The following is a 21,786-nucleotide window of genomic DNA, read 5'->3' as shown; positions in this document are numbered from 1 at the left end:
CTCGGGAAGCGGCCATGCCAGACCTGGTGTTGGGAACTGAGCCCGCCCAGGTGGTGGACGTCACAGTGGGGGATTACTTTGGGAATAATGATCACAATTCCTTTAGTTTCACAATATTCATGGAGAAAGATGAGAGTGGTCCTAAAAGAAGAGTGCTAAAGTGGGAGAAGGCCACCGAAAGCAAATTTCGGCAAGAGCTGGGGAACGTGGATTGGGAATAGCTGTTTGAAGGGAAATCCGCATTTGATACGTGGAAGGCTTTTGAAGAGAAGTTAATTAGTGTTCAGGAGAGATATGTTCCTGTGAAAGTTATGGATAGAAATGGCAAGGTTAGGAAACCATGGATGACAAGTGATATTGTGAGACTAGCTAAAAGGAAAAAGGATGTGTACCTAATGTCTAAGTGAATGAAGATTGAGGAAACCTGGGAAGAATATTGTGAATGTAGGACCAATCTGAAATGAGGAATTAAGAGGGCGAAAAGGGGTCATGAGATATCCTTAGCCAGCAGGATTAAGGAAAACCTTAAAGCATCTTGGTCACATAAAACGCGAAAGAGGGTAGCTCGAGAAAGGGCCCACTCAAGGACAAAGCAGGAAAGATATGCTTGAAGGCAGAGAAATCGGGAGAGATTCTTAATGAGTACTTTGCATCGATATTCACCAAGGAGAGGGGCATGATGGATGTTGAAGTTAGGGATAGGTCTTTGATTACTCTTGGTCAAGTCTGCGTAAGGAGGGAGGAAGTGTGATTTCCAAAAGACATCAAGAAGGACAATTCCCCAGGTTTGGAATGGGATCTAGCCCAGGTTACTGAGGGAAGTGAGATAGGAAATTGCTGAGGCTTTAACAGATATCGTTGCGGCTTCCTTGCACACGGGGGAGGTCCCTGGGGAATGGAGAATTGCTAATAGTGTCTCCTTGTTGGAGGAATAATCCAGGAAATTAAAGATCTGTGAGCCTGACGTCAGTGGTAGGGAAGCTACTGGAGAGGATACTGAGGGATAGTATATATACCAATTTGGAATGAAATGACTTCTCAGTGTTAGAAAGCATGGCTTTCTGCACGTAAGGTAATGGCTTACAAACTTAATAGAATTATTTGAAGAGGTGACAAAGTTGATTGATGAGGGAAGGGATATAGATGTCATACAGATTGACTTTAGGAAGGCGTTCGATAAATTTCCCCATGGTAAGCTCATGAAGAAGGTGAAGTTGCATGGGTGTTCTAGCTAGATGAATAGAGAACTGGTTAGGCAACAGGAGACAGAGAGTAATAATGGAAGGGAGCTTCTCAAAATGGAGATCTGTGACCAGTGGTGACCCACAGGGACCCTTGCTGGGACATTGTTTTTTGTGGTATACATAAATGATTTGGAGGAAAGTGCAGCTTGTTTCATTAGCAAGTTTGCAGGTGACACTAAGATTGGTGGAGTAGCAGACAATGACGGGAACAGTCCGAGAATACAGCAGAATATAGATAGTTTAGGGAGATGGTCAGAGAAATGACAGATGGAGTTCAATCTGGACAAATGTGAGATGGTGCATTTTGGATGATCCAATCCAAGAGCGAACTATACAGTAAATAGAAAAGTCTTGGGGAAAATTGATGTACAGAGACATCAAGGTGTTCAGGTCCATTGTTCCCTGAAGCTGGCAATGCAGATCAATAGAGTGGTGAAGAAGGTGTACGGCACGCTATCCTCCATTGGACTGGGCATTCAATATAAGAGTTTGTAGGTCGTGTTACAGTTGTACAAGACTTTCGTTCAGCCACATTTGGAATACTGCATGCAGTCTGGTCGCCACACTAACACAACGATGTGGATGCTTTGGAGAGCGTGCAGAGGAGGTTCACCAGGATGTTGCCTGGTATGGAGAGTGCCAGCCATGAAGAGAGATTAAACAAATTAGGATTACTTTCATTAGATAGACGCTGGTTGAGGGGGAACCTGATCCTTGGATGGTGAGGGATATTGAGGATCTGGTAAGGACAATAAAGAAGGCATACATTGGGTTGAAGATATCGGGCTTAAGTCAATCCTTAGATGACTACACGAAGTCTAGAAGCACCCTTAAGAGGGGAATCAGAAGCCCAAAAAGAAGGACATGACATGGATCTCTCAGAAAAGTTGCAAGATAATCCCAAGAGGTTCTCTCGCCATATTAAGAGTCGAAGCCTGAATCAGGAGATAATAGGTCACCTGACTGATGAACATGGCTGTCCTTGTATGGAATCACCAGGAGGTGGGGAGAATTGATTAATGAATATTTCTCATCCATGTTTACTCAGGAGCAAATGATGCATACTTTGAAAGTAAGGAAAACAAGTGGGAATGTTTTGGCCCATATACATATTACCAGAGTGGAAGTATTTGCGACCTTAAAGCACAATAAGGTGACTAAATCCCCTGGGCAAGAACATGTCCATCCTCGGAACTTATGGGAGGCTAGGTAAGAAATTGCAGAGGCCCTTGCACAGATGTTTGCTTCATCGTTTGCCACTGGAGTGGTTCCATTGTTTAAGAAAGTTAGCAAAGACAAACCAGGGAGCTCTTAGTCAGTGAGTGGAACATCAGTGTTAGGCAAGTTGTTGGAGACGATAATGAGAGACAGGATGAAACAACATTTGGAAATTCAAGGTCTCATTAGAAATAGTCAGCATGGATTTGTGTGCGGCAAATTATACGTGACAAATCTTTTAAATTGTTTCAAAGAGATAACCGTGCGAATAGATAAGGGTAGGACAATGGATGATCTGTATACAGAATTTAGTAAGACGATTGACAAGTTCCCATACGGCAGGTTAGTCAGTGAGTTTAGGTGACATGGGATCCAGAGAGAGCTAGCGAATTGGATTCAAAATTGGCTCAATGGTAAGAAACAGAGGATGATGGTTGAAGATTATTTATCAGACTGGAGGTCTATAACTAATGGTGTGCCACAGGTGTCAGTGTTGAGACCTTTGTTATTTGTTATTTACATAAATGTTCTGAATGTGAATATACAAGGCATGATGAGGGCCATAAGACACAGGAACAGAAATTGAAATATTCAACCCATCGAGTCTGCTCCACTATTCAGTCATGGCTGGTAAGTTTCTTAACTCCATTCTTCTGCTTTCTCACCCAAGCGGGTTAGACCACAAATAAGATAGTTTCAATTTTGATGGCGAATACTTCCTGCAGATCCTCCTCAGGAAAAGGTGTTGAGAAATGTGTAAGCCAGAAGCTGTGCTTTACCGTTACCCAAAGCCTTACCACCCCTCCAATGCGCGCAGAATACAGGTCAAACTGAAAGTTTAGTAGGGAAACCCCAGCCCCATACCGAGGTAGTTGGGCAGGTAACGGTAATTATGAAAACTGCCCCTACAGCTACAGCACAGGGATTACCTATTTCATTAAGAACAATGAAGTTAGTCACTTTGGCTTGGCTGACAAAAATAATATCCCCGTTTTGTTTAGATAATGGAGGGGGCTTCCCAATATGAAGCAGGCCTGTCATCGTGACGACTCTGAAAATATGGGTAGACCATAGCTGCAAAATATGGTCGCACTGGGCTCTTAGGGTGAAAGCTGTTTAATAGAAAGTGGTGGGTCTTTCAGTAAGAGACGTGATTATTGTCCCAGACCTGTTCCTTCCATCCCACAACTGAGAAGATGGAGATGCTATTAGGGGTCTCATAGTAAGGTGTGTGCCATTAAATACCACAAAGAGCCTGAATATCCACAATAACAGAGACACACTCCTCCAGTAGGCATCTGCATGAGATGCGAGGCGCCACAGGGCAGCAGTAGCAGTTGGTACATTGGACCAAGGCACATGGAATAAGCATAGTCACATTCACTTATGTGCATCCCCATCCTGTGCAGTTGTAACAAATTGGATAGGCTTCCCCGGACTTATTATAGGAATTCCGCAGGCTAGAAGGTGGGGATAAGTAATAATCAAAGGAAGATTACATCCAATAAATGCCTAACAGGTGTACCATACTCGATAGTTGGGATTCAGGAGGGGGAAAGGGGTCAAAGAGTCCTTTGCTGATGTGAGGACGTAACGCACCACTTCATGCTGGCTGAATATTTGATGATGACTTTGCAAAAGCAAATTGTTAGTGAAGGACAACATCTCCCCCTTTCTCTTTTGCGACGGGCCGATTTAGGCCTCTTTGAGTAGAGGCAACGCTTACCAGAAACACCGAAAGCACAACTGAAATCAAACTGGCACAAAACACCTTGACAGGGTAAAGCCCATTGAGACTTGTGCTGTAAATGAACTGTCCGATCTTCTTGGTGCAGTTGACCATTGCGGCAGTCATTCTTGGTGACATTCCATGCATCGAAGGGATCAGTTTCCCGGGCACATAAGGACATCTTTTCAGCTTAAACGGTACACAGTTTGTGGTTGATAGGGATCACATGGGTAAGCAGCCCCTTCTTCATCACTAATGCAGGCGACAACGAGTCCACATAACAGGCTAAATTCGATCTTAATCACAATGGCCATTCTGCATTAAGGATTAGGGTATGTAAAACAGAAGAAGAATTACGATTCGGGACATGCAGCTATGTCATAGTAGTCTGATTTGTTACCAACTGATTCCGGTTCGTCTTCCAGTTCCCCATTGTATCCATCTCCATCATCATCACCACCACAATCCAACCCCCCACTCCCACCGACCCCGGAAGGGGCTCATCTAATGACCTTGGAATGATGAAGGTGAACCCAGGCGGAATGCCCGGTGACCTTTACAGCAGGCAGGTTGGTGAGGAGACCCTGGAAGGGCTCTTGCCATTGAGGTTGGAGCTGCAGCTTGTCCAAATCATGATGAGAATAAAAGAGTTGGGATATTCAACAGTTGGTATATTGTTGAGGGAGGGGATTTTCTCATGAGTAGCAAAGACCTTAGAGTGAAAATCTCCCAAAGCTTTAGTCAAGGAAAGACCATAGGAGGCCATATCTTAAGTCATGTGTTTGAATGGAATAGGGGAGGAAGCATAATCCCAAGGCGAGAGGACAGCTCGACCTCAGATGATTTCGGCTGGGGGCAAGCGAGGTTTCCCGACAGGAGTTCCTTGTAGGTGGAACAATACCAGAGGCGCCACCCTAACCCAGGAAAGACCTGTCTCAGAAGTCCATTTGGCAAGTTTAGCTTTCAGACTCTGGTCACCATGCTCCACGAGCCCTGCAGCTTGTGGGCAATAAGCACAATGACGTTGGTGGTGGATCCCAAAATGAGAGCATAATTCCTTATTTATATCTCCAATAAAATGGGGGCGGGGTGGGGGTGAGGGGGGGGCGGCGCGGGGATTTTACCACCAGCCCAGGTGACTGTGACTGCAGTCACACAGTTTGTGTGACTGCAAACTCACAGCAATGTGTTTTACTATTCACCGCCCTGCCGAACAGCTGAACCATCCACTCAGTTCAAAATAGGCATAATATGCTGCCCTAACATATGAGGGAAGAACAAAAGGAAAGATACCACCCTTCCTCTGCCTGTTTCCCATATTCCGACAGCTCATTTCCATTCAGGTGGGTGACCATTCCTGATTTAAAGTGCATTCTTTCTTAGTCTTTCCCCGTGTGTGATGTTCATTTCCCGTAGGAACTCTGCTGTTGGCTTTGTTGATGTTCACATATAGATGTAAGGAGCTTTTAAATACCACGTCAGGTGCAGCTATGCGAGAAGGAAAGGTTTTTTTTTTACGCCATAGGAAAGAAACAGAGATGTCTCAGTGAGGAAAAGGAATTATTGTGATCAAACTTGAGAGTGTTGTTGAGGCAGTCTTTGGGACATTGTGCACAGATTTTCTTTCCTTTATAAGAAGTAATCGCCCTGCCACAGAGAGAGTGCACAGGTTTTTCACCAGACTAATCCCTGGGATGGTGGTAATATGAGGGGTGAATGAAGATTAATCTTTTGCGCTTTAAGAGAATAAAAGATGATTGCATTGAAACTTAAGGGGAATTGACAGTCTCTCATGATGTTCTAAGCAGACATTGATACGCTGATAACATCCATGGCTTGTTTTTACTCCAGTTACAAGAGCCTCTGAGGACGTTCCCCTCACCCCACCTCCACTTCCTATATCGATAGAGAGAGAGGGGGGGGGGAGGGAGGTAGAGAGTCAGATTTTGAATATCGTGCATTTGGTGTGTGATGTTACACTGAATGTCACGTTATCCAAATACCTGAAAGCAGCCAAAATACCTTCATTCCAGAACAGTTAACTATTCCCATCATCTTCTGATCTCCATGGAGAACATGGGTCTGTCTACTCAGAGATGGAAGATGCCTCTTTGAGACCTGATGCAAAACAACTGGCTTCCATCCTCAATGCCAGCAAACCACTTTAAAAAGCAGACGTTCCACCGGCAATGGCCCGCGAAGAAGCTCCATTGGTTTGTCATATTGGAGCATCAGTGCCACCCTCTTGTTCATGTACAACTATCCAATGGGGCAGAATGGCCTCCTCCAAATTCCATGGAACAGATTCAAGGGTCTGATTGGGCTCAACCTGATCCTGTTTGACAGCTCGATGTACTGACCAGACCCCTTCTCTTCCTGTGGAACAAGCAGGAGTATTGAATGGGCTGTCCCTCATCTTGTTCAGTCGTTTCGTTGGGCTGAATGGCTTCCACATTTCTGTATGTAACCAGCTTGAGATGTTGAATGAGCTCCTCTTTTAACTGTGTCTGACAGCACTGTTACATGAATGTTACCGACACTTTAACAGCACAAGACTGAATGCTGTCCGGGTCTTACTGAACACATACACAGGCTGCATCAGGAGTTGATGGGAGACAAAATATTCTGAACATTGTGTAACCCTCACTGACCATCCCCACCTCCGGAATTCTGATGAGGAAGGACATTGATGAAGCAGCTGAAGATGTTTGTGCTGAGGAAGCTACCCTGAGGATCTCCTGAAGAGATGTCCTGGGACTGAGAAGATTTTCGGCCCGCACCCACAGGCATCTTTCTTTGTGCTCTGAAAGGGCCCCCAGAGGGGAGACTGATTCCCATTAAGATCAAATAAGATGGCGTTTCCGATGACATTCTCAGTCAAATACTGCCTTGAAATCAAGGCTATTCACTCTTTGCTGAGCCCCTGTGTTCCCCTCTTTTGTACATATCAATAGGTGACGGTGTCTGTGTGGGGAGTGTTTTCCTCTCACACAGGGTAGTGAATGTCAGGAGTTACCTTGTCTCGAGAGCTAAGGGACCTACCTCACAGAAAGCATTTAAAAAGGTGGTAGACGGATTTTTGATCGGCCAGAGAGCTGAGAGGGAGTGAAGAATTGGACATGAAAGATGAGTTAATACGAACAGTAGATCGCCCATGATCGTATACAATGTCTTGATTATCGAACGACCTGATCCTGTACTTCATGTAATATTCTGTAATTACAAAGTTAATGGTTGTAATTTTCCTGCACGTTCTGTTATTGAACGTTGCAATCAGAGAGAGCAAAGTCCTTTATGAGTCATCACTTAGTGAGTTCTGGGGGCTGCATTCATAGTGTATCTGGATCTATACCATGACCAGCAAATGAAGCACAAGTTTCAGAGAGGGGACACTCTTTAAAGAGACTAGTGTTGTCTTTCGAACCCAGCCTGGGTTTTGAAGTAACATTTTCCAACCCACACCAAACTATGTGTGACAGCCTGGAGGGAATGAATGAGATCCTGTGTTACTGTGGACCAGGTATTTGTAGCAGCACCAGTGCAGGAGGTTTGAGGGGCTGAATTGAACATAGGAACATAGGACTGAGGAGCAGGAGTGGGTCATTAGACACGTTGTCACTGCTCCACAAGGCACATAGATTGTAGTTGCTGTAATTGTGGTTTCAGCAGCAGGTTTCTGTCTGCATAAAATGTTTCTACATGCACTTGTCTGTCTAATGTTTGAATGCAGCACAACTTTGAACAAATGCAAACACCCAGGCGCCATAAACGTTTGGTAAAGGGAATTCCCACATGAACAGTACAATAAGAATTTCTCATTCGTGTTCCAACAAATGTTAGAGGGTCACTGTGTCCTTTTCCAGTCCCACTCCTCCACTGGTTACAACAAATTTTAAATGTAGCCAGTTTAGTGTTATGACCAATTGTATAGGACTCAGACTGGGTCATTTTTGAGAAAAAAATGTGAAATTCAGGAAGTTGAACTCAAAACAAATGGTAAAAGATACATTGTCTCAAATGTCCTTTTGCCTTTGAAATTATTCTGCTCACACAATCTATAGGTAATGGGATTTATTTGTGGAACAGTTGGATTTGGCTGAACTTCTTTTGCTTCTCGCAGTGGAGAGCTTCCAATGAGTCGGCAATAGGAATCCTTCACAAGTGGTGAAGATAACTCAGGGATTTTATTGTCTCAGATTTTGCGATCCGGTGGACAAAGTAAGAGAGAGGGATCAATCAGCTGCTGCTTCTCAGGCAGGGAACATTTTTCTCCCTCACTGTGTTGAACCATACAGTAATGTCAACTGAACATCAAACTGGGCCATGTGTGCTCTCCTGGAGCATTCTCTGCAACGGATGATAATGGACGATATGTAGGTGCACCATTGCTGTTATTGTACACAGTGTCTTTCAATAGGTAAAAAAAGTCCCTACTTTATCATCTGATGACATGTTTATATGTGTCTGTGTAATTTGTAAATATGGGTCGATGTCTATATAATACATGTGTTGATATCAATACATCTTATTCTTAAAATTGTTCTCCAGCTTTAAACTCCTTTACAAAAGGAAACATGCATACAGCTGAAACACCTTTCAGAAAGTCATGTATGGTTCAAGACGATTTCTCATCTCAGATCAAAACAACAGGCCTTCCTTCCAGGAATGTGTGATGGGAAACATCTATGAAAATCATCTGAGAGAACTTTATGTCTTTTTTTTAAGTTTAGGCGATCAAAACTGCACACAGTGTATCCGATGTGGTCTCAGCAATGCCCCGTTCAGATGCAGTAAAACATTCCTCAATAAACGTGATAACCTTTGCCAGAAACAACATCATTCCACTTACCTTCCAAAACACTTGCTGCATCTGCAGACTGACTTCATATGATTCATGTCCCAGGAAAATGGAAGCGGCCTGTATCAAGTTCTGCAATCTCTCTCTATTTAAATTGTGCACCATTGTTTTATCCTTCCTGCCACAGTAGACAACTTACCTTATGTTCTTTCTGCTGAAGGTTTGCTCACTAACCTTCCCTGTCTGTATCACATTGCAGACTCACTACCTCCATTTGGCGACATCTTGAACGATCATCTTGGTGATGCGCTAATTGAGCTTTGCGCCATTCAGTTCCCTTCCTCCAGATCTTTGATACAGATTATTTGTCATTGATGATCCCACAGTGATCTCTACAGCACTACACTAGTTACAGCTTTGCAACCTGAAAATAAACTCTTATCTCTACTCTCTACTTCCTGTTAGCGACAGCTTCCCCGTTCCTGTGTAGCACCTAAGGTGGGCTGAATCGTCTCCTCCTGGCCTGTGTAATGTACTCAACGAACTGAATTACTTCATTCTCTATTCCTGTGTAACTCTTTCGAGGGGCAGAATGGTCTTCTCCCATCTCATTGTAACGATCTGACTGAAAGGGGTGGTCTCCGACCTTGTAACAGCATCTAGGGGTGGATTGAGCGAAAACACATGGGATAGGTGCAGCATTATATCTCTGTAACAGCCTCGAGGGTGGATTGAGGGGACAACACATGGGGTAGGGGCAGCAGTACATCTCTGGAATAGACTCAAGGGTGGATTGAGGGCACAGCGCATGGAATAGGGACAGCAGTTGACCATTCGGCGGCACCATTCAGAATGCTCATGGCTGATCCGATTGTGTCTGACCATCCGACTCCTGTCTGTTCCCAATAAACATTGACTCTCTTGTCCAGCAATGATCAGTCAAGCTCAGCGTTGAATATCTTCAATAGCCGAATCTTCACTGCTCCCTGAGGATGAGGACACCACAGATAGAACAACACTAAAGTGAAAGGGACGTCCTTATTTCATTATTTTAAACGGTGTTAACCTAACATCAAATCACCAATTCTTTTCAGACATAAGGACAGAATAATTATGAATAAACATAAAGCATTCCGGACTTCAAACATTCCCGCTGACCCTTTCCAATCAAATATGAATCAACCCCAGTCTCTACTGCTGTCTCAGGAAGAGAATACCTGATAGCATAACACCACAAGAACATTAAAGCAAGGAGCAGATTGAGGCCATTCAGCCCGTCGAGCCGAAAATTCTGTTCAATAATTTCTTATATGTACTTCAACCTCATTCTTCTACCTTCTCCCTAGAACCCTTGATCCCCTTACAAATCCGAAACATATCGATTTGCGATTTAATGACACTACTTTCTCTTCCTCTGTGTCTCTGTCTATGTGTGTTTGTGTGCGTGCGTCTGTATATGTGTGTGTGTGTATGTGTGTCTGTGTGTGTGTGTGTGTGTGTGTGTGTCTGTGTGTGTGTTTATATATATACGTGTGTGTCCATGTCCTTGTTACCTGTGTATTTCTGTGTCTATGTCTGTCTGATTGTGTATCAGCCTGTGTGTTTCTTAATTGTGTTTGTGTCTATTCGTATGTGACTGTATATGCCTCTGTGTGTTTCTACCTGTGTGTATGCCGACCTCCTTGTAAGTATTGTGTGTGTTCATATGTTGGGGTGTTTACCAATATTTCTGTGTATTTCTGTGTCTGCGTCTCTGTGCAGTGAGGTATCTGTGTCTTTTAATTTGGATGTGAAAGGGCTGTCGTTGGAACTGCCAGTGTGTTTAAAGAGAGAATTGTCTTTCACTGAACATTGCTGCTTAATCGGTCATGGGACATGGATGTTTCAGAATCTCCTCACGAGGCATCGCAGTGCTCTCTGGTTTGTACCAATGTCCTACCCACATGGCAAGGGGATAGGGTGAGGGAGTGGATATCGGGCAGTTCAGCAGCCGGCTTTGCCTTTCTGTCCTATTCCAGGAACTTGCTCCTGGAATGGGAGAAAGGGAGCGTGGGAGGGAGAGTGGGAATTGGTGACCCTGCTGTTAGTGCCGGTGTAGTTGGGGGGAATTGTGAGGTGTCTGGAATGAGTCAGTCGACAGTTTTGAATCGATATAGTGTTATTATTGTGGGGGGTTTTGCGTAAGTGACAGAGAAAGTGAGGAAGACAGTTACTGAATTCAATAGTGAGAGCGATAGTGCCTGAGCCTTATCTGGAAATAGAGCGTGAACCTTGTTCAGGGGTAGGTGCTATAACAGATATACAGTGAGTGTGAGCGAGCAGAGAGTATACGGTAACTCTTATCCTGACAGAGCGGGGAGAATTTCGATGCTTATCCTGTATTGCAGGACATTTCTTCAGATCATCTCAGCGTCGAGGTGAGGCTCCCCGAATGTCTTGTCCAAATCTGTCACTAATAACGATACAGACCTTTCCCTCAGCTTCCACAGAATCAGTTTTGGTAGAGCTTACGGATGGCAAGGAGAAGCAAATATTGCTGTCTTATATATCAAAACCAAAACGCTAGCAGAAAATCTCAGCATCATATGCTCCGTATATTAGAAAGGCAAGTACTGCAATCTTATTGGATGGTCTCCAGTTGCATCTAAACTGCAGTAACTATGTAACTGCTCATGTTGTGAAAAATAAATTCTATTGAAGAGTATGTTGTGAAGCAAACTAGAGAGCAGGTTATTTTGGATTTGGTATTGTGTGGTCAGAATGACGAATTAATAACATTGTACTGAAGCAGCTTTTAAGGAATAATAACATTAATAAGGTGCGGCATATGCGTACAATATAGAATGCTTGAACTTTCTTGTTTAACATCATGGAAGACTGGAGGCTAAAGGGTCAAAACAGCTCCAGTGAATTGAGAAAGTGCAATACAAAATTCAGCGGGAGGCAAGCAATGATTGTTGGAGTCATACAGTCAGACAGCACGGAGACAGGCCCTTCAGCCCAAACTGTCCATTCCGACCAAAATGTCCATCCACGCTAATCACATTTCCATGCCATTGCCCCGTATCCTTCTAATCCTTTCCTATCCGTGTATTGTCCAAATTCATTTTAGAGGTTGTTAATTTATCCGCCTCAATCACTTCCCCTGGCAGCTCATTCCATATGTGTATCAGCCCCTGTGTGTACAAAGGTTGGTCCTCAGGTTCCCTTTTATTCTTTTTCCTCTGACGTTAAACTGATGCTCTCCAATTTGTGACTGCCCAACCTTGGGGAAAAAAAAGACTGGGTACATTCACTCTATCCATACCTGTCATCATCTTACAGACTTCAATATGATCCTCCTAGTTTGTCCAACCTCTCCCTATAACTCAGTCCATTGAGTCCTTGGCAACATCCTAATAATTTTTTCAGCATTCTTTCCAGTTTAAAAACATCCTTCCTATAGCAAAGTAAACAAAAGTGAACATAACGCTACCAATCTGGCCTCAGCAGCGTCTTGTATAACTGCAGCCTAACTCCCTAATTTCGATACTCCGTGAAATACACTGATTAAAGCCAGTGTGCCAAAAGCTTTCTTCACTGCACTGTCTACCTCTATCAACTTTCAGAGAACCATCCACCTGAAATTCAAGGTCCCTCTGTTCCACTACACTGCTTAGGACCCAACCATTCAACATGAAACACCAAACGTGATTTGACTTTCTAAAATGCAAGAACTGAGACTGATCTGTATTAAAATCCATTTGCTATTTCTCAGCCACTTCTCCAGCTGATCAAGGTACTGCTGTAATTTCTGAAATTTATGATAACCTTCCTCACTCTCCATGATGCCGCCTGTTTTAGTGCCGTCTTCAAACTTACAAATCATGCCTGTACATTCTCATCTAAATCATAGACATATGTAATATGTAGTGGTCCCAGCACCAACCCTGAGGCATTCCACTCATCACAGACCTCCAGTCTGACCAGCATTCTTCCAGTATTACCCTCTGCTTCTTACCATCAAGCCATTTTGTACCTAATTTGCCAGCTTCCTCTCAATTCCATGTGATCTAACCTTCCAGAGCAGCGGGAAATGTGGAACCTTACAGAAGGCCTTACTGGAATCCATATAGACTACTTATACCACCCTTCCCTCCTCAACAATACTCGTCACTTCATCAAACAACTCCAACACATTTACAAGTCATCATCTCCCATGCACAAAGCCGTGCTGAATGTGATGAAGGGCTTTTGCTGAAACATCGATTTTCCTGCTCCTCGGATGTTGCCTGACCTGCTTTGCTTTTCCAGAACTATTCTAATCTTATTCCGAACCACACCCTGTCTTTCCAAGTGCAGGTATATTCAATCTCTGTGAATCTTCTCAAGTAACCTACCCACTAGATTTTAGGCTAGCTGGTCTTTAGTTCCCAGGTGTATCATTGTAGCCATTCTTGAATATAGGCTCAGCATACGCTACCCTCCAGTCGTCCAGGACCTCAATTGTTGGCCAGCAATGTTGGAAAAGAGCCAAGCAGAGCTCCCGCAATTTCTTCTCTGTCCTCCTATCCGCCTGCAGTGTTCCTGAATGTATCTGGTCAGGACAAGGAGTTTTAGAAATACTGCAAAGTCTGAAAAATACGTCTATTTATTTGAGGTACAACACGAAAGAGTGAGAAAGTGACTCAATAATGGTTAACATAACAAATTAGAAAATATATTAATCATAGGAAGTGACTTCAGAAGAATTCCAGATATTCTAGAAAGCTGAGAATTCTCAGAAATGAACGATCCAGGAAAGGAAGGCCATGAAATTGATAAGGAAATAAAAAAGAGAACATACACGCTAACAAACAGGAACACAAAGACTGCATCAATCTACGATCTATATTTCAAAGGAGACAAAATAAAAGCAAGGTCAAATGAGGAAATTCGTTATCGGGAGAGGAGAGCTTATTGAGGAGAACAAGGAAATTACCAAGAAAACAACCAGTTACTTTGCATCTGTCTTCATGGAGGAAGATCCAGAAAATCCCCCAGTAATACCAAGTGATCATATCGGACTTCTGCAGCTGAAGACATAAAGTCAATTCATATCAGTAATAAGGTAGTACATGAACAGGCAGCTAGATTAAGCATTGCTAAGTCTGACGAAACAGATGTACTTCCCAACAAAATGTCAGAAATAAATCATCAATAGTAGGGATAATTGCACTGTCGATGACTTTGTTTTACTTTCCTGTACATTCTGCAGAGACCAGAAACTATTGTGGATAAACGTGATCCAAGCACTATTGATGAATGGAAGGGATCCAAACAGCGACAAAGGGAAACAGACATAGTGTAAGAACTGCAGACGAATTAACTTGACATCTGTAGGGAAACTGTTAGAATCCATTGCACAGGATGACGTTTTTGATATCTGGAAATTAACAGCAACAATGGAGATAATCAGCATGCATTTCTGATAGAGAAATCATACTTCATAAACTTCGGAATTGTTTGAAGTTGTTTCTTTCAGAATAGATAATGGGGAACCAGTGGAAGTGGTATTAATTGGATTTTCGCAAGGGTTTCTCTGCGAACTCAGTGAGTTCGTAAGTGCAATGAATGCGAAGTGTATTTGGAGGAATATATGTAAGTGGAATGTTAAAGTTTGGTTTGCCTTTATTTAAGAGAGTCAGAACATTGATGTAAAGACATGTTGAAGCAGTTTCACAGCGTGCTGGTGGGACTGGAGTATTGTGTGCGGTTTTGGTGACGGAATCTCCGGAAGAATATACTGACCACAGAGAAAGTGCAATGAACATTTTTCTGATTAATCCCTCAGATGGTGAGATTGCCTGATAAGGAAACTCGGCCTGTGTTCTCTAGAGATTCAAACAATGAGAGTTGGGTCACAGTGAAATTTAGAAAATTCACAAAACATCTGACAAGTTGGAAATTAACAGAACACTTCCCTCGCTGTCTATACCACATTCAAGGCAAATTATGGCACGATCTGGGACAGGGCAGTTACGACTACAATAAGGAGGAAATACATCACTTGGAGGGGACTGACTAACACGGGGGGCATGGAAACCTACTGGCAGGCAAGCTTAGGGAGAATGTCCAGATATTCTACAAGTGTCTCCAGCGGAACAGAATAATCAGGGAACAGGTAGGACTCATTAGTGACTTGCGAAGTTGCATCTACGTCAACCTTAGTGGTAGGAGACAGAGGGTGGTGGTATAAGACTGTTTGTGTAATTGGAGGCAAGTGTCCAATGGTGTACCACAGGGATCAGTGCTCTGTCTCTTATTATTTCTGATTCGGATATGTTAGTGTTGGACTGTGGTAGACAAAGCTAATAATTGCATAACACCAGGTTATAGTCCAAAAGGTTTATTCGGCGGCACTAGCTTTCGAAGCGCTTAATCAAAGCGCACAACCACTTGGTGAAGAGGCAGCGCTTCGAAAGCTCGTGCCTCCAAATAAACCTATTGAACTAAAAACTGATCTTTTGTGATTTTAAACCTTATCATAAATAATGTAGCTGTGAATATGGACGAGGGGCGGGGGTGTCATAAATAAGTTTGTGATTGATACAAAGATTGTCCAGGTGGTTGACAGTGAAGAGGAAGATGCAGATGGAATGGTCAGATGGGTGGATCAATGGTAGATGGAATGTAACCCTGATAAATATGTGGTGATGCTTTTTGCAAGAAGGAACCAGACAGGGGAGCACTCAATGAATGACAGCACACTAGGAAGCTCAGAGGGTACTTCTCTACACATCCCTGAATGTGACTGAACAGGTTATTGCACAATTTGGGAAAGCATAGGGGAGCATAAACACAGCCTTTATACACCGAAGCATAGATTATAAGAGCTACGCGGAGCTTTGTTTAGGCCAAGACGGAATACTGTGTGTAGTTATGGGACCCACAATACAGGAAGGATGTCATTTTACTGGAAGGGGGTGCAGAGGAGATTCACCAGGATGTTCCCTGCGATGGATTATAACAGCTATGGAGAGAGGCTGGATAACTTCCGGTTGTTTACTTTGGAGCAGAGAAGGCTGAGGGGTCCGTGAATCAGAAGGATAAGATTATAAGCGACATGGATAGGGTGGATAGACAGCAGCTGTTCCGTTTAGTCAAATGGACACACTTTTAAAGTGAAGGGTTTGAGAGTGAGTGAGGATTTGAGGACTGTTTTTCGTCCAGAGTATGTTGGGGTGTGGAATGCATTTCTTGAAAGGGAGTTGTCATGGTAACCGCAAAACCTTTAGAAAATACATGATTGTGCAGTTGAAATGCCATAAGAATCACAGCTACGGGTCTTGTGTCGGAAAGTGGGCCGAATGTAGTCCGTGCTGTATTTCTGATGGAACAGAGACTGTGCTTCTATTATTGGATGGATGTGGGAGGTCAATCATCGAGTAGATTAAGATAGGAATTGATGGGATTCTGTAAAATACCTTATCAAAGTATATAAGCGTGAACTTGTAATATCTTCTGAAAATATGTCAATGGCAAAATTAAGAGAAAAAGTTGCAGCTTTCTAACAGTCTGATACCAGATAATTGAGGACAGTAAAATAGCAGAACTATGGAATAAATACTTCAGTTATGCTTTCACAGAAGAAAAAAAAAACAAAGATAACTTCCTAGAAATATTAGAGAACTTTAGTATGGTAAGAAAAAGGAAATAGCAACTAAATTAGCAACTAAACAGTTTTAGAGAAAACTATTGGACTGAAATTAATGGGCATAGACAAAGTCAACAGAGATTTATGAAATGGGAATCACATTTGGGAAAGTGGCTTTTAGCAAAATTATGGAAAAGTTATCAATGCAATACGATTGACATCTCAGAAAGATTTTTGATAAATCCCCAAGCCTTTTGTCCAAATTCTAATCCTGTGGGACTGGGGCTAATATATGGTCATGGTTTTAGAATGGGAGAGCTGGCAGGAAACAGTGAGTAAGAATAAAACCCTGTTGTTTTTTTAATGGAAGGCTTAGAGGATATAACAAGGATCGAGATTTGACATCAAGCTATTCCCAATACACATCATATCTTTGATTGAGGGGGTCAAATGCAGTATTTCCAAGTCTGCTGACAGTACTAAACGATGTCAGCTTGTGAGTGGATGAGCAGGATGTAAAAAAAGACTCCAAAGTGAGTGAGACAAGTGGAGAGACTGGGAAAATACGTAGTAGATGGAGAGCAATGGGAGAGATGTGATGTTGTGCATTTTGATGGGAACAATAGAATGGCAGCCTATCATTTCAAAAGGGAGTGGTTGAAAAATGTTGATCTATAAAGGAAATTCAGCTGCATTTTTGTTTTATGTCTGCGCAGCCCTCCGAGTCCATGTACTGCAGTGAGTTCTGAAGCCAGAAGTCAATACTGGGAATGGCAATGGCACGCTGACTGGTGTATATACACCCAGGAAGTGGGGAACTGCAACATTGAAAACGATCTGTATCTCCCTGTACGCCAGTCAGTGGAAGTAATATTGCAGGAGCAGAAAGCAGGTCGGCAGATAAATGGTGTATTCACCTTATTTTCAGGGGGATTTGAATGCAGGAGTAAGGGTTATTTACTGCAGCTGTATAGGGCCTTAGTGGCACCTCATCTTGGACATTGTGCAGTATTGTTTGCAGTTTTGGTCGCTTTGCTTAGTAAAGGACAAACCTGACATTGAGGGAGAGCAGTGCAGGATGACCAGACTCATCTCTGGGAGGACAGACTTGTTGTGAGACCAGCGTTTTGGGGTGACTGGGACTGTATTTCATAAGGATTAGTAAAATGAGTGGAGATATCATTGAAATATATCAACCTCTGACAGTGTGAGACAGATTGGAAGCAGGGATGATAGTTCACTTTATAGAAAACAGTCAAATCGTATTTAATACACAAGCGTTATCAAACAACCGTCTGTATATTGAATAGAGGAGCAAACGTGATGGGCTGAAAGCAATACATTAGTTCTCCGTTTATATTTAACAATGTTTGAACATATTATGATATCTGAACATTGTATGGGAAAAACTGCATTGAGGAGATGTTCGGCCATGAACTAGCATGGGGTAAGCTCAATGCATTGAATGACCTCCTCCTTTCCCGATGTTTCTGTGCAGTCTGTGGGAGAGCTCTGTAAATGTTGTCACAAGCTCTCAGATGTTTGGAAGGAGGCCTCTGCAGGGTCGACAGGACTATGTTTCCAAATCCCTTTTCCGATATCGAGGCTAGTGCCAGGTATTCTGTCCAGTTTTCTACTTTAAGACCTCAGAGCAGTTTGGTACAATTGAGGGTCTGACTTGGCCGATTCAGAGACCATTGTTTATCACGTGTCTGTGTGTCTGGAGTCACCTTTAGGTCAGACCAAGAAAGCACGGGAGATTCAATTCCTGAAAGTACATTGGGGAAGGAGATCGATGTTTAAAATTAACTTTGGATACAAGATCACTATGACTGACACCAGATTTTAGGTCTCGATATTTTATTAATTATTTTTAACTTCCACCAGCTGCCAGAGCATTATCCTGGTCTGGTTTAGTAATCCAATGATATTTCCAGAACAACATCATCTCCACATCGGGACCTATCTGAACCCACACTGACCTTTTTATTTCGGTGCTACTTAACAGCTCTGTCAAAAAGAATTCCCACCAATTTGACTGTCATGATGGGTCTTCGAGGTGGTAATTGGTCAGATTGTAATTATTCTCCTGTACGGGCACTGGACATAGCTGAGTAGTTTTCCACATTAGCAAGGAGACGTCAGAGTTGGAGCTGGAATGAAACAGCTTCCCCAGGGACACAGCTTGTTGTGCAGCACAAGTCTTCAGTCCTATTGCAGAAATGGTGTCAGGGCCCATTGCTTTTGTTAAATCTACATTGTTCAGCTGTTTCTTCATGTCACGTACAGCAATTCGAATTGTTGGAAGACTGGCAGCTGTGAGTCTGTGGGCATCTTGATGAGTGTGAGTTGGATCCACTCAAAACCTCTGGCTGACGACAGCGCGGACACCACACACTTGACTTTTTTTCACTGGTGTACGAAGCTGTTCTGATATTTAAGATGAGGATATTGGTGGAGTCCTCTCCCCCAGTAAATTGTTTAATAGTCCACCGACATTTATGTTTGGATTTAGTAGGAAGACAGAGCTTAGATCCGATCTTTTAGTCTTGGGATCATTTCCCCCTCTCCAGCAGAAGTTAATTCTGCTGTTTGGAATGTAACCAGTCACGTGTGGTTGCTTTAATGGGTTGTTAACAGGTTGAGGTGTGCGTGATTCCGACCTTGGCATCAGCCCTGAATTCAGTGACCTAACCTGGTTTACGATGCGGTAACACTTCCATTTTCATATTCTTATTCTGCTGAGGGCATCTCCCTGGTGTCATGCCTCCAGTTTGTTACTTTAACTCAATCAATTGAAGGAAATAATCTAAATCGTTTCGTTTCCACAATCTCAACTTCTGTATTTGAAGTGAATGTGTTTCCCTCTGTTTTTTTCCCCTAACCGTGATTAAAAGCTCTGTAGTGTCAGTAATGCCAGTCCTTTGTAGTTTCAGAGTCAAGGAACTTGTGCACCATGCGTTATTATTCAGTCCCCAGTGTATGGCGCTCCATGTTGGACAGGATGTTTGAGCATCTTTAACATCCTTCTTTGGAAATTGTCCTAAAACAGAAATAGCTGAAGAAATCACTGAAAATGTTGCAGAACCTTCTGGAGTGATTGCAGAGTTAAACTTTCAGGTCCAGTAACCCTTTACAAAGCTCCCAGTTTCTCCAGCAATTTTTGTCTTTTTATTTTCCAGCATCCATCCTTACTTGTTTTAATGAAAATTTGTTCTGTGCCTATTCATTTCTGGAGAAACTCAGCAGGACTGTCAGCATCTGCAGAGACAGAGCAAAAGCGATAACATTTCAAGCCCAGTGTGACACTTCTTCAGAACTGAAAAGGATTGGAAACTGGGATTTGTAATCCCTTGTCAGAGGTGGAGGATGGGTGACAGGGAAAAGAGGGTGTGGCAAAAATAAATGGGCTTTTGGCACTGGTAAATGAGTGGATGATGCAAAATGTGTTTAAATTAAGGTGTGAATGGGTGAAAGGGGTTCTCTCTATTGAGTGCAAGATAACGAAATCACAACCAGACAAGGTCATAGGGAGAAAAGGGGGGAGAATGTTGACTATGTGGCATTATATAGATCTGGCCATAGATGCGTTTTCATATTCGAGATCATCGCCCCATTTAGAAAAAGGAATCCAGGTGCTTGACATCTTATTGGCACTAGTAAGCATTTCATGCTGCCTTCGTTTTGCAATATGGAGAAAAACAAATCACCATATGAAGTTTGGGCTGAGTATTGTTTACCTGTCATGTTTAATATTGTTTAAATTTACAGTGCTTATCTTTAAATGTTTGTTCTTGAAATTAATATCAGATGGAGTGTAGGAGGTTGGGTGGTGACATTGTAAAAGTTTTTAAAATCATGAGGGATATGGAGAGGGTGAACAGCCAAGATCTTTCCAACGGCCTGGGGGAGTTCAGCCAGAGAAGGCACATGTTTAAGTGATAGATGAAAGATTTAAAAGGAACAGAGGGTGGTGTGTGTATGGAATGAGCTGCCAGAGAAAGAGTGGTAGATGCCAGTACAACTACAACATTTAAAATTCATTTGGACAAACATATGGATGGGAAACATTTAGAGGCATATGGGCCAAATGAAAGCAGATGGGACGAGCTTAATTTGCAAATCTTGTCCAGCATGGACATTTAGAAAAGCTTCACGCAGGGTCAGAGTGGTTTTGTGAAATGGAAATCATACTTTGCCCTGAAAAATCATGCAAATTATTTCTGGAGATGCCTCAGAATGTAACAAGTGGATTTGATAAAGGGGATCTGTTAGACACGAAGCTTTGTAGAGATTTACCAGTAGGTATGACAAAATAAAAGTTCTTACACAAGACAGAAGTTCATAGGATGATGGATAATGTATTAACATGGGATGATGATTGGTGAGCTCATAGCAATCGGAGAGTCAGGATTAATGGATCTTCATGATAAAGGTGTTTCTGCTGGGGTACCACAAATATCAGTCTGATGGCATCAGTTATTTACAATCTATACTGACAGCCTGAAGGAATGAGCTGTGTGCAATATACATCCGAGTTTGTGGATGACACTGAGAACGAAAAGACACGCTGTTATTTAATGGAGGGGACTTCCAGAAAAGGAGCAGTACAAAGGGATTCGAGTCTTCTTGTGTATGAAACATAAAGTAAGCATGCTGGTGTAACAAGTAACTCAGTTGGTTCATGAGACTGGTTCCTGGGATGAAAGGTTTGTGTTATTGAGAATCTCTAAAATGGTGAGGTGATTATTCATTGGGGTTTAAATGAATGAGGAGTGGTAGTGCTGAAAAATACAAGACGCAGAGTGGGGTTGACGCGGTAATGTTGAGAAGTTGTTACCATTCCCAGGTGGAGTCTCGAACTTGAGGACATAGATACCAAATATGGAACATCGATTTCAGTCTGAGATGCAAGTGATGTCTTCTCTCAGAAGGTAGAGAATGTCTGGAATTCCCTAACCCAGAGAGGTGCGGAGGGACAACAAATTTGGACAGTACAAACACCCAGCGGGTATATACCTAATCCACTCTCATCAAGGAGTCGGCAAGAAAGTGGAGTCGAGCCCTGGAGTAGATCAGCCATGTTCGTATTAAATGACAGGGCAAGCTTGAGGGGCCGAATAGCCTACTGTTGTTCCTATTTATTAATTTCACATGTTATGCTTTTGGAAAGTAACTGGTT

The sequence above is a fragment of the Chiloscyllium punctatum genome, chromosome 28 (assembly GCF_047496795.1).
Source record: "Chiloscyllium punctatum isolate Juve2018m chromosome 28, sChiPun1.3, whole genome shotgun sequence".
Lineage (NCBI taxonomy): Eukaryota > Metazoa > Chordata > Chondrichthyes > Orectolobiformes > Hemiscylliidae > Chiloscyllium > Chiloscyllium punctatum.
Note: the sequence above shows the minus strand (reverse complement) of the source record.